Here is a 13,439-nt window from a genome sequence, read left to right as displayed (position 1 = left end):
TGTGAGTTAATCACAAAGATACCCGCTCGATTGCATTCTGTTGCGAATCAATGTAAGAGCTACTATGGCCTAAAAAGACTAGCCAGGAATGAGGTTTTAATACATGTTGGGAACATAGTAAAAGTTACTATACCTTCCATCGGTGTATTACCTATGTTTTTTCTTTCATAATTCATTTTAGAGTTCCTTACACTCTACCCTTTGCACAAGGTATCTTGCAAGAAGGTTGTTCGTAAGAGAACTTTTGATGTTCAGTATTATGAATAAACATAAGGGCCATACTTTCATTGTGAATGAGATGTATGTTATGAATAATGATATTAATATATTACCTCTGTGTTTACTTTCATAATTCATTTTAGAGTTTCTTACACTCTAGCCCATTGCACAATGTTTATTGCAAAACGGTTGTTCATAAAAGAACAATTGTTGTTCAGTATTATGAATAACATGAAGGGCCATGCTTCCATCCAAGATGGGATGTATGTTATGAATATTGATGGTAAAATGATACATCCATAACGCTAACGCTAAATGTCGTAAGACTATCAGAATACCACACATGTGTGGCACTGCATTTGGTCACATTGGAGAAACCCGCATGGAAAAATTCCATTATGATGGATTTTGAAATCGTTTGATTTTGAATCATCTGACACTTGCAACTTTCCTCTGAAAAGTGAAGTGACTGAAATACCGTTCACATGCCATAAGGAACGAGCAACAAACTTATTGGTGATCATACATTTTGATGTGTGTAGTTCAATAAATATTGTTGCAAGTGGTGGATTTATTTATCTTTAGAAATGACTCAAGTAGATATATGGATATTTACTTGATGAGACGTAAGTCTGGATCTTTTGAAATCATTCGAAAGGTTTTCAAAAATGAAGTAGAAGTTATTGTAACAAGAAAATTATGTTTCTGCAATTTGATTGCACAAAGGAATATTTGAGTTACATGTTTAGCGAATGTCTGATGAGTTATGAAAGGGGTTTCATAACTTGCACCTCCCGGAACACCACTGCAACTGGAAAGTCCGTGGAGATGTAATCTAACCATTTATGACATGGTAAGGTCAAAGATGACATAAATAAATTTTCCATTATCCCTTTTAAAGTGATGCTTTAGAGACTGCGGCTTTTACACTGAAAAGAGATACATCGGGTATGTTGAAATGAAGCCATGGTATGGTACGCCCAACCATGTTATATCTTTTCTTAACATTTGGAATATGGGGCTTGTGTAAAAGGTTACAAACCTATTCCAAATCATACAAGTGCTAGTTTGTAGGTTATACCAAAATGTTGGGTATTCCCCCCTCACTATACCGAGGCAAATAGTTTTGCCGCGAAACGGTGTGCTTTTAAAGAGAATGGTTCTTTCAAAAAGGTGAGTGGGAGAATAGTGCAACTCGACAAGATAAACAGTATCTTCGTCATCAGATCAAAGGAAAGAGACCTTGGAAGTAATTCCAGACTTTCCTACTGCGACTGATACGGAAGTCTCTACAATAAAATGTATGAACTTCGGTCGAACTTGTAGCTGAACCACGTAGGCAAGGCTCGTGCAAACCTCTTAGGTGCGCAAACGAGATATTGTTGTTAGACAACATTATACCTACCATACACAAGGAAGCGTTGATGGGCCCTGACTCCGGAATTGGCTAAATGCCAATACAACCCGAGTTAGTTTCCATATAAGTGATTCAAGATTAAAACCTTGATACACCTTTCGGAAGACTTAGAGTCTAACGAATATTTATGGAACTTAAAACTGATACGGATAAAAATGTTTTATCCATAAAGCTCGACTTGTTGAAATAACAAGTTCAAGAGTTGACTACGATGAGATTGTTTTCATCGTAGCCATGCTTAAAGTCGGTTCAGGTTGAACTAGCAATTAATACATATTTCAATCATGAGATATGAAACATGGATGACAATAGGATTTCCATCTGATGGAAATGAAACCAAGGACTTGCATGTTTTACAGTCCAAGGCATTTTTTCTATCCAGAGGATGCTATTAAGGGTGCAAACTTCAGAGTTCCAGCGATGGACAGAAGAGAGCAAAATGGAGTTGGAATCTTCGTGCTTTGATGAAATGGTCAAAGGGGTTTGACTTCATCAATGGGTAACGAAGGGTCTTGTAATTCAAGAAAGTAAGTGGGAGCATAATAATATTTGTAAAAACCTTGTGTGCTTGACACATTGTTAATTGGAAATAAATTTCTTGACACGAATTAGGACTTCATTTGAAAATAGTTTTTTGATGAAGTGCTTAGGCTAAATAGCCTCAATATGAGGCATAATGATCTATGGAGATAGATTTACCTAATAGGGCTAAGCAATGAATACATATTGACAAGGTGCTAAAACCTTTTAGCATTTAAAACCGCCAAGGAGTGATTCTTGCCGGAATCACATGGAAGAGTTTTTTGCAAGACTCGGTGTCCCAAAACACTTATGAGAAAAATACATGATGCAGATTCCACACACTTTTGTGTTTGGATTAATCATGTATTCCATGGTATGTAAAACAACCAGAAATGTCCGATACTCCCAAGGTGTTGCGAGTATGGATACTAAAGTGATCAAAGTACTGATCGTGGGACTACAGTGAAAGATGTCATTGAGTACTAGAGTAAGTACTGATGATATGTTTTCTCGCAAGCGGAGATCATGAAGAGTTCGTTGTAAAATGTTACATCGATACAGTCTTCATCTTTTCTCCATGCGATTTTTGATTTAAGTTAAGGGTTTTGTGTAATACACAATATGGTGGCACGGTAGTTGGAAATTGTTCCCAATAGGATACTGTGGCGAATTCTATAACAAATGACTAAGTATGTTGACGCTTTAGAAGTGACAAACAAGATGTTGAATCATATACTTCATTCATGAACTTAGTATGGTTCCAAGATGGCTTTTGTCAATGGGACACTACTGTAGGTAGTTTCTCCATAACTCAGTCTGAGGAATCCAGGTTCGACCTGTGATTCACATACATAAAAGCCAAGTCCACATAACAAATGAATTTTGTGAAAGCGTGAAAACGTGAGGATATGCAAAGATACACACTGAGCTGAAGTCGTCAGATCCGTTGGACATCAGGCTATACCACCAACGAAGAATTTTCTACACCAGTATGCCATAGGTGTAAAGTGCATTAGCATTGACTAGATATTGACTTTAGTGCAAGTGGGAGTCTGTAGGAGATATGCCCTAGAGGCAATAATAAATGTTATTGATTATCTCCCTGTTCATAATTAGGTTTATGTTCCATGCTATAACTGCTATGGTTCTCGAGTTTACAAATAAAACGAGGCTCGGAGGAAGACTCATATGCACGTGTGGAATAATAAACGATAAGAAGTATTCCTAGTCTGGCCTCTAAGACTAGCTCAAGTGTTACATGATGGTTCTGTTTTCCTGATCATGGGCATGTCTATGCCAGCAATTTTGAGGGCACAATGTTAAGAGAACATTTGTGTTGAATCGACCCGTACTGATGTTATGCTATGAGATTCATTCGTCACAAGTTAATGGTTAATAACACAGAGAAGTTAATGTTTGCATAATTCCTTAGACCATGAGAGTATCTAGTTCCTTCATACTTGCTTCGTGAACTTTGGGGTTTGTTAAATGTCATCCGTAACTGGGTGGCTATTATGGCGGCTTACGGGTTCACGGAAAGGTATGGCAAGTAACGAGACAGCTCAAGATTGGGATTTGCTCCTCCGACGATGGAGAGATATCTCTGGGCCCTCTCGGTGTTACGGTATCCATCATCATCTGGCCATACAAAGGGTGATTTGATCACGGGGATGCCGGAACACGGAACGAGAAAAGAGAACAATATCGATAACGAGGTAAATGGCATAGTGGACAAGGAGTTGATCCACAGGGATGCCAACATGTCTCACCTCGGGTATTCGTAACATATCGCGAAGCAACAGGAATAACACACGTCAACTGGAGGTTCACTCGAATATTCATTCGTGTGGGTATAGGGGTCAATATGGGTGTCCACGGCTCCGATGTTGATCATTGATCGGAAGGGGTTCCGGGTCATGTATATACTTCACCGAACCTATAGGGTCACATGCTTAAGGGTCATCTATCTGCTGAATACTAGACAGGGAGTCTGAGAGAAAGTTTCCGGAAAAAGTTTTCACAGACAGCGAAAAAGTTTCTATAAGAGAGGTCACCGGATGAGTTTCGGTGAAACCAAAAAAGTTGTTTCGGGGTATGCCATTAAGTCAAAATGTTTTCGGCACATGCCTGATAATTCTTGGAGGGTGCCAGAATCATTCTGGAAACTTTTTAGAATTTTCAGAAATAAAAACCGGAAATGTTCCGGAGCTGCCAGAACCGGTTCAGATGCTTTTCGCAGATGAAAATCACTAAACTGGAATTGTTCCAGAACGCGTTGAAAATTATTATGGTGGGTACTGGAAATGTTCTAAGCCCACATAAATATTTTCAGTTCGAACGGACGCTGAAAAATGTCGTCGTGAATAGTGAAAGGGCTTTTTGCGATATTTTATGGAAAGCCACCTTTTGGGGCTTTGCCCAAAAGACCTTGGGGTGTGGCATGGATGGATAGGAGCCCTTTTTGGGACCCCTCATGGGGGTGTGGCCGGCCACACTTGGGTTTTAATGTAAAACCACCCTACCCCTTGGGATTTCCTATAAATAGAGGTGGAGGGGCAGCCCTCCACTCTCATCCCTTCTCACATACAAGTGGCATGCATGATCTGGCTTCTCTCTCCCTCCCAGCGAAATAGTTTCATAGAGCCGAAAGGCTGTCTGGGTTCCGGTGGGAACTAGTTCTGGACGGCGAAGCCCTGCCGGATAGATGACACCGTATGTGTGCAACCCCGTCGAGAGGTCGTAGTTTCGATCCTTTTGCCCGAGGGGCTGTTTTGAGAGTGCCTCCCGATGGGCTGTCCAAGTGACGGTCCGAGTTCTGTGAATCCTCCCGAAGGGCTGTCCGAGTGACCGTCCGAGTTTTGAGGGTCCTCCCGAAGGGCTGTCCGCGACACCGTCCGAGGGACTGTCCGACCGCCTCCCGGAGGGCTATCCGTGGGGCGGATGAGGGTATACATCCTCGCGGTTGGGAGGTTGTAAATCCTAGCTGCGGGGATCTGCACCGCCGTTCGTCGTCGACTCTACTTCCGCTGCGCTACGAGTCGGTAATGAAAAAGATCAAACCTTGTATGCAGTCTCCATAGTGGTCCTGGGCTGGTGCGTAGGTCAGAAAATTTTTGTTTTTTGTCGCGTTCCCTTACAAGATGGGAGAAGCCCTAGTATTCATAGCCTTGGAAAAAATCTTAACACAGCAGTTACCAAGGCTAATAGGTCTGAAGTTCTTCATGTCCTTAGCATTAGGAACTTTAGGGATAAGAGTGATAAGAGCAAAATTCAACCTAGATACATCAAGATTACCATTTTCAAAATCTCTAACCAACCACATAAAGTCATTTTTAATCAAATCCCGGAATTTTTGATAGAAAATAAAGAAGAGCCCATCCGGGCCAGGATCCCCCCCTGCATAAGAACTCATGATAGCCTCCTTGATTTCCTCCTCAGAAAAGGGTCTCTTAAGAAGAACTCTATCTTCTTCAGTAATCATTTCACAATCATCCCAAAAATTAGAGTCTAGATGAATGTCGGGTTTGGGCTCAAAAGAAAATAACCTCTTATAAAAGGTAGTAGCCATGGATAGCATATCTGTAGTGGAGGTGACAGGGCCATCAGGGCCATTCAATTCAGTTAAGTGGTTTTTATGGTGCCGATGATTCGCCAGTGCCATAAAATAGGCATTATTACGATCCCCTTCCAGGATTTTCCTATCCCTGGATCTTTTCCATAAGGCAGTTTCCCCCTTCTTCCCAATTTCATCTAGTTTAGCTTTGATCTGATTCATCCTCTCATGATCACTAGTTGAAAGAGGATTACTCTCAGAGAGCACATCCAGGATATCAAACTCCATAAGGAGGGATCTTTTCTTTTTCTTCATAGTAGCCTCAATATTAGTACTCCACCCTTTAATGAACTTCCTAAGGACCCTGGTCTTGCACATCCAATTTTCAATAGAGGAACTGGATTCCCCATTAGCTACCCAAACATCATGGACTAGCTGGGAGAACCCAGGTTGGGATAGTGCTACCTCTTCAGCATGCGTTGGTTTTCCCTTGAAGAGGAAAGGGTGATGCAGCAAAGCAGCGTAAGTATTTCCCTCAGTTTTTGAGAACCAAGGTATCAATCCAGTAGGAGACTACACGCAAGTCACCTCGCACCTACACAAACAAATAAGAACCTTGCAACCAACGCGATAAAGGGGTTGTCAATCCCTTCACGACCACTTGCAAAAGTGAGATCTGATAGAGATAATAAGATAAATATTTTTGGTATTTGTATGATATAGACTAAAAGTAAAGATTGCAAAATAAAATATAGTTTGGAAACTTATATGATGAAAGATAGACCCGGGGGCCATAGGTTTCACTAGTGGCTTCTCTCAAGATAGCATAAGTATTACGGTGGGTGAACAAATTACTGTCGAGCAATTGATAGAAAAGTGCATAATTATGAGAATATCTAGGCATGATCATGTATATAGGCATCACGTCCGCAACAAGTAGACCGAAACGATTCTGCAGCTACTACTATTACTCCACACATCGACCGACTCCTGCCTGCATCTAGAGTATTAAGTTCATCAGAACAGAGTAACGCATTAAGCAAGATGACATGATGTAGAGGGATAAACTCAAGCAATATGATATAAACCCCATCTTTTTATCCTCGATGGCAACAATACAATACGTGCCTTGCTGCCCCTGATGTCACTGGGAAAGGACACCGCAAGATTGAACCCAAAGCTAAGCACTTCTTCCATTGCAAGAAAGATCAATCTAGTAAGCCAAACCAAACTGATAATTCGATGAGACTTGCAAAGATAACAAATAATACATAAAAGATTTCAGAGAAGAATCAAATATTATTCATAGATAATCTTGATCACAAACCCACAATTCATCGGATCTCGACAAACACACCACAAAAAGAATTACATCGAATAGATATCCAAGAAGATCGAGGAGAACTTTGTATTGAGATCCAAAGAGAGAGAAGAAGCCATCTAGCTAATAACTATGGACCCGAAGGTCTGTGGTAAACTACTCACACATCATCGGAGAGGCTATGGTGTTGATGTAGAAGCCCTCTGTGATTGATTCCCCCTCCGGCGGAGCTCCGGAAAAGGCCCCAAGATGGGATCTCTTGGGTACAGAAGGTTGCGGCGGTGGAAATAGGGTTTCGTGGTGCTCCTGGATGTTTTCGGGGTATATGAGTATATATAGGAGGAAGAAGTAGGTCAGTGGAGCTGCGAGGGGCCCATGAGGGTGGGGGCACCCTCCTGCCTCGTGGCCTCCTCGCTGCTTTCTTGATGTCCACTCCAAGTCCCCTGGATCACGTTTGTTCCAAAAATAACTCTCCCGAATGTTTCATTCCGTTTGGATTCCATTTGATATTCCTTTTCTACGAAACACTGAAATAGGCAAAAAAAACAGCAATTTGCACTGGGCCTTGGGTTAGTAGGTTAGTCCCAAAAATAATATAAAAGTGTATAATAAAGCCCATTAAACATCCAAAACAGATAATATAATAGCATGGAACAATAAAAAGTTATAGATACGTTGGAGACGTATCAAGCATCCCCAAGCTTAATTCCTGCTCGTCCTCGAGTAGGTAAATGATAAAAACAGAATTTTTTACGTGGAATGCTACCTAGCATAATTCTCAATGTAATTTTCTTTATTGTGGCATGAATATTCAGATCCGAGAGATTCAAGAAAAAAGTTTAACATTGACATAAAAATAATAATACTTCAAGCATACTAACTAAGCAATCATGTCTTCTCAAAATAACATGGCCAAAGAAAGTTCATCCCTACAAAATCATATAGTTTGGTCATGCTCCATTTTCGTCACACAAGAATGCTCTCATCATGAACAACCCCGGTGACAAGCCAATCAATTGTTTCATACTTTAGTAATCTCAAACTTTTTTCAATTTTCACGCAATACATGATCGTGAGCCATTGATATAGCACTATGGGTGGAATAGAATATAATGATGGGGTTATGTGGAGAAGACAAAAGGGAGAAAGTCTCACATTGACGCGGCTAATCAACGGGCTAGGGAGATGCCCATCAATTGATGTCAATGCAAGGAGTAGGGATTGCCATGCAACGGATGCACTAGAGTTGTAAATGTATGAAAGCTCAATAAAAGAAACTAAGTGGGTGTGCATCCAACTTGCTTGCTCATGAAGACCTAGGGCATTTGAGGAAGCCCATTGTTGGAATATACAGGCCAAGTTCTATAATGAAAAATTCCCACTAGTATATGAAAGTGACAAAACAAGAGACTCTCTATCATGAAGATCATGGTGCTACTTTGAAGCACAAGTGTGGGAAAAAGGATAGTAGCATTGCCCCTTTTTACTTATATATTTTTTTGGCCTTTCGTTTTTTGGCCTTCTCCTTTTTTATTTGGGACAATTCTCTATTAATGATGATCATCACACTTCTATTTATTTACAACTCAATGATTACAACTCGATACTTAGAACAAAATATGACTCTATATGAATGCCTCCGGTGGTGTACTGGGAAGGGCAATGAATCAAGAGTGACATGTATGATAAATTATGCATGGTGGCTTTGCCACAAATACGATGTCAACTACATGATCATGCAAGGCAATATGACAATGATGAAGCGTGTCATAAATGAAACGGTGGAAAGTTGCATGGCAATATATCTCGGAATGGCTATGGAAATGCCATAATAGGTAGGTATGGTGGCTGTTTTGAGGAAGATATAAGGAGGTTTATGTGTGATAGAGCGTATCATATCACGGGGTTTGGATGCACCGGCGAAGTTTGCACCAACTCTCAAGGTGAGAAAGGGCAATGCACGGTACCGAAGAGGCTAGCAATGATGGAAAGGTGAGAGTGAGTATAATCCATGGACTCAACATTAGTCATAAAGAACTCACATACTTATTGCAAAAATCTACAAGTCATCAAAAACCAAGTATTACGCGCATGCTCCTAGGGGGATAGATTGGTAGGAAAAGACCATCGCTCGTCCCCGACCGCCACTCATAAGGAAGACAATCAAAGAACACCTCATGTTTCAAATTTGTTACACAACGGTTACCATACGTGCATGCTACGGGACTTGCAAACCTCAACACAAGTATTTCTCAACTTCACAACTACTCAACTAGCACAAATCTAATATCACCATCTTCATATCTCAAAACAATCATCAAGTATCAAACTTCTCTTAGTATTCAATGCACTTTTATGGAAGTTTTTATTATACCCATCTTGGATGCCTATCATATTAAGACCAATTTTATAGCCAAAGCAAATTACCATGTTGTTCTAAAGGACTCTCAAAAAAATATAAGTGAAGCATGAGATATCAATAATTTCTATAAAATAAAACCACCACCGTGCTCTAAAAGATATAAGTGAAGTACTAGAGCAAAATTATCTAGCTCAAAAGATATAAGTGAAGCACATAGAGTATTCTAATAAATTCTGATTCATGTGTGTCTCTCCCAAAACGTGTGTACAGAAAGGATGATTGTGGTAAACTAAAAAGCAAAGACTCAAATCATACAAGACGCTCCAAGCAAAACACATATCATGTGGTGAATAAAAATATAGCCTCAAGTAAAGTTACCGATGGATGAAGACAAAAGAGGGGATGCCTTCCGGGGCATCCCCAAGCTTACGCTTTTGGTTGTCCTTGAATTTTACCTTGGGGTGCCTTGGGAATCCCCAAGCTTAGGCTCTTGCCACTCCTTATTCCATAGTCCATCAAATCTTTACCAAAAACTTGAAAACTTCACAACACAAAACTCAACAGAAAATCTCATGAGCTCCGTTAGTATAAGAAAACAAACCACCACCTAAAGGTACTGTAATGAACTCATTATTTATTTATATTGGTGTTAAACCTACTGTATTCCAACTTCTCTATGGTTCATACCCTCCGATACTAGCCAAAGATTCATAAAAATAAGCAAACAACACACGAAAAACAGAATCTGTCAAAACAGAACAGTCTGTAGTAATCTGTATCAAACGTATACTTATGGAACCCCAAAAATTCTTAAATAAATTGCTGGACGTGAGGAATTTATCTATTAATCATCTGCAAAAATAATCAACTAAATATCACTCTCCAATAAAAAAATAGCAGCCAATCTCGTGAGCGCTAAAGTTTCTGTTTTTTACAGCAAGATCGCAAAGACTTTCCCCAAGTCTTCCCAAAGGTTCTACTTGGCACAAACACTAATTAAACACAAAAAACACAACCATAAAAGAGGCTAGATAAATTATTTATTACTAAACAGGAACAAAAATCAAGGAACAAAAATAAAATTGGGTTGCCTCCCAACAAGCGCTATCGTTTAACGCCCCTAGCTAGGCATAAAAGCAAGGATAGATCTAGGTATTGCCATGATAATGATAAAGTAAATCGCAAAAACTCATCTCATACTCCCTACTTTCAGCAGCAAGCTTTCTTTGTGGCAAGCAAAAGTAATCAAAAGGGCTAAATTTAATGAGACAAAAGTCCCCAAGATCAAGCTCGGGAGGTATTGGTTCCTCCTTTGGCCCCTCATATTGCACAACCAATTCATCATTATAAGCATTCTTTTGACAAATGTCATGAGCTTTTGTTCAAGGGAAAAACCTAACCCATTGTTCTGGATAGCAAAATTATCATTAAGTTCTGAGATCCTATCAACAAGAACATCGGTAGGAACCTTTTTTCTAAGGTTTTCATTAAAAGCAACATGATCTAAAGATCGTAAGCGCATTATGTCCTATTGATAGAAAAGGATTGCTTCTATGGGAGGACGGCCGGCATCCACCCTATAATGCGCAAAAATTCATTGGCCTCTTTTATTATAAATCTGAACTCATGAGCTAAAAAGATGGTAGCAGCTCGCTTAACAGAAGAATGCTCAATATTAGAAAATTCTATAAAAATCCTCTGAATGCAAGGATGCATATGGAAAAATTGTCTTTCGAGTTCAACCACGAGCAAAGATATAGCATCCGCAAAACTACTAGTTTTATGAAGAATAGACCCGCTCATGGTGGGCAAAGCACAGGCACAAGTAAAGAAATCTTGAATAACTCCTTTTCTAATAATATTACCACTACCAATCCGAAACTTTTTAGTGTGTAAAATAGTAGGATCTTTAAGAGGATCATCAAAAGCATCAAAGTTTTCCATATTATTATCCTTATCAACGATAACCTCCCCAGTTTCAGACATGATGGCAACAAATTGCACAAAGAACGAGCACACAAAAGGCAAGAGAAAAGGGACGGAAGGGAAAAGGGCGAACGGAAAAGAGGCGAATAAAACGGCAAGGGTGAAGTGGGGGAGAGGAAAACGAGAGGCGAATGGAAAATAATGTAATGCCAGGGATAAGAGTTTGTGATGGGTACTTGGTATGTCTTGACCTGGCGTAGATCTCCCCGGCAACCGCGCCAGAAATCCTTCTTGCTACCTCTTGAGCATGCGTTGGTTTTCCCTTGAAGAGGAAAGGGTGATGCAGCAAAGCAGCATAAGTATTTCCCTCAGTTTTTGAGAACCAAAGTATCAATCCAGTAGGAGACTACACGCAAGTCACCTCGCACCTACACAAACAAATAAGAACCTTGCAACCAACGCGATAAAGGGGTTGTCAATCCCTTCACGGCCACTTGCAAAAGTGAGATCTGATAGAGATAATAAGATAAATATTTTCGATATTTTTATGATATAGATTAAAAGTAAATATTGCAAAATAAAATATAGTTTGGAACTTATATGATGAAAGATAGACCCGGGGGCCATAGGTTTCACTAGTGGCTTCTCTCAAGATAGCATAAGTATTATGGTGGGTGAACAAATTACTGTCGAGCAATTGATAGAAAAGTGCATAATTATGAGAATATCTAGGCATGATCATGTATATAGGCATCACGTCCGCAACAAGTAGACCGAAACGATTCTGCATCTACTACTAGTACTCCACACATTGACCGACTCCTGCCTGCATCTAGAGTATTAAGTGCATAAGAACAGAGTAATGCATTAAGCAAGATGACATGATGTAGAGGGATAAACTCAAGCAATATGATATAAACCCCATCTTTTTATCCTCGATGGCAACAATACAATACGTGCCTTGCTGCCCCTGCTGTCACTGGGAAAGGACACCGCAAGATTGAACCCAAAGCTAAGCACTTCTCCCATTGCAAGAAAGATCAATCTAGTAAGCCAAACCAAACTGATAATTCGAAGAGACTTGCAAAGATAACAAAACATACATAAAAGATTTCAGAGAAGAATCAAATATTGTTCATAGATAATCTTGATCATAAACCCACAATTCATCGGATCTTGACAAACACACCACAAAAAGAATTACATCGAATAGATCTCCAAGAAGATCGAGGAGAACTTGTATTGAGATCCAAAGAGAGAGAAGAAGCCACCTATCTAATAAATATGGACCCGAAGGTCTGTGGTAAACTATTCACACATCATCGGAGAGGCTATGGTGTTGATGTAGAAGCCCTCCGTGATTGATTCCCCCTCCGGCGGAGCTCCGGAAAAGGCCCCAAGATGGGATCTCTTGGGTACAGAAGGTTGCGGCGGTGGAAATAGGGTTTCGTGGTGCTCCTGGATGTTTTCGGGGTATATGAGTATATATAGGAGGAAGAAGTAGGTCAGTGGAGCTGCGAGGGGCCCACGAGGGTGGGGGCGCACCCTCCTGCCTCGTGGCCTCCTCCCTGCTTTCTTGATGTCCACTCCAAGTCCCCTGGATCACGTTTGTTCCAAAAATAACTCTCCCGAATGTTTCATTCCGTTTGGATTCCATTTGATATTCCTTTTCTACGAAACACTAAAATAGGCAAAAAAACAGCAATTTGCACTGGGCCTTGGGTTAGTAGGTTAGTCCCAAAAATAATATAAAAGTGTATAATAAAGCCCATTAAACATCCAAAACAGATAATATAATAGCATGGAACAATAAAAAATTATAGATACGTTGGAGATAGGGTTTCGTGGTGCTCCTGGATGTTTTCGGGGTATATGAGTATATATAGGAGGAAGAAGTAGGTCGGTGGAGCTGCGAGGGGCCCACAAGGGTGGGGGGCGCGCCCTCCTGCCTCGTGGCCTCCTTGCTTCTTTCTTGACGTCCACTCCAAGTCTCCTGGATCACGTTTGTTCCAAAAATAAATCTCCTGAAGGTTTCATTCCATTTGGAATCCATTTGATATTCCTTTTCTGCGAAACACTGAAATAGGCAAAAAAACAACAATTTGCACTGGGATCTTGG

Source organism: Aegilops tauschii, chromosome 2 (assembly GCF_002575655.3).
Source record: "Aegilops tauschii subsp. strangulata cultivar AL8/78 chromosome 2, Aet v6.0, whole genome shotgun sequence".
Lineage (NCBI taxonomy): Eukaryota > Viridiplantae > Streptophyta > Magnoliopsida > Poales > Poaceae > Aegilops > Aegilops tauschii.
This window is presented reverse-complemented; position numbering follows the sequence as displayed.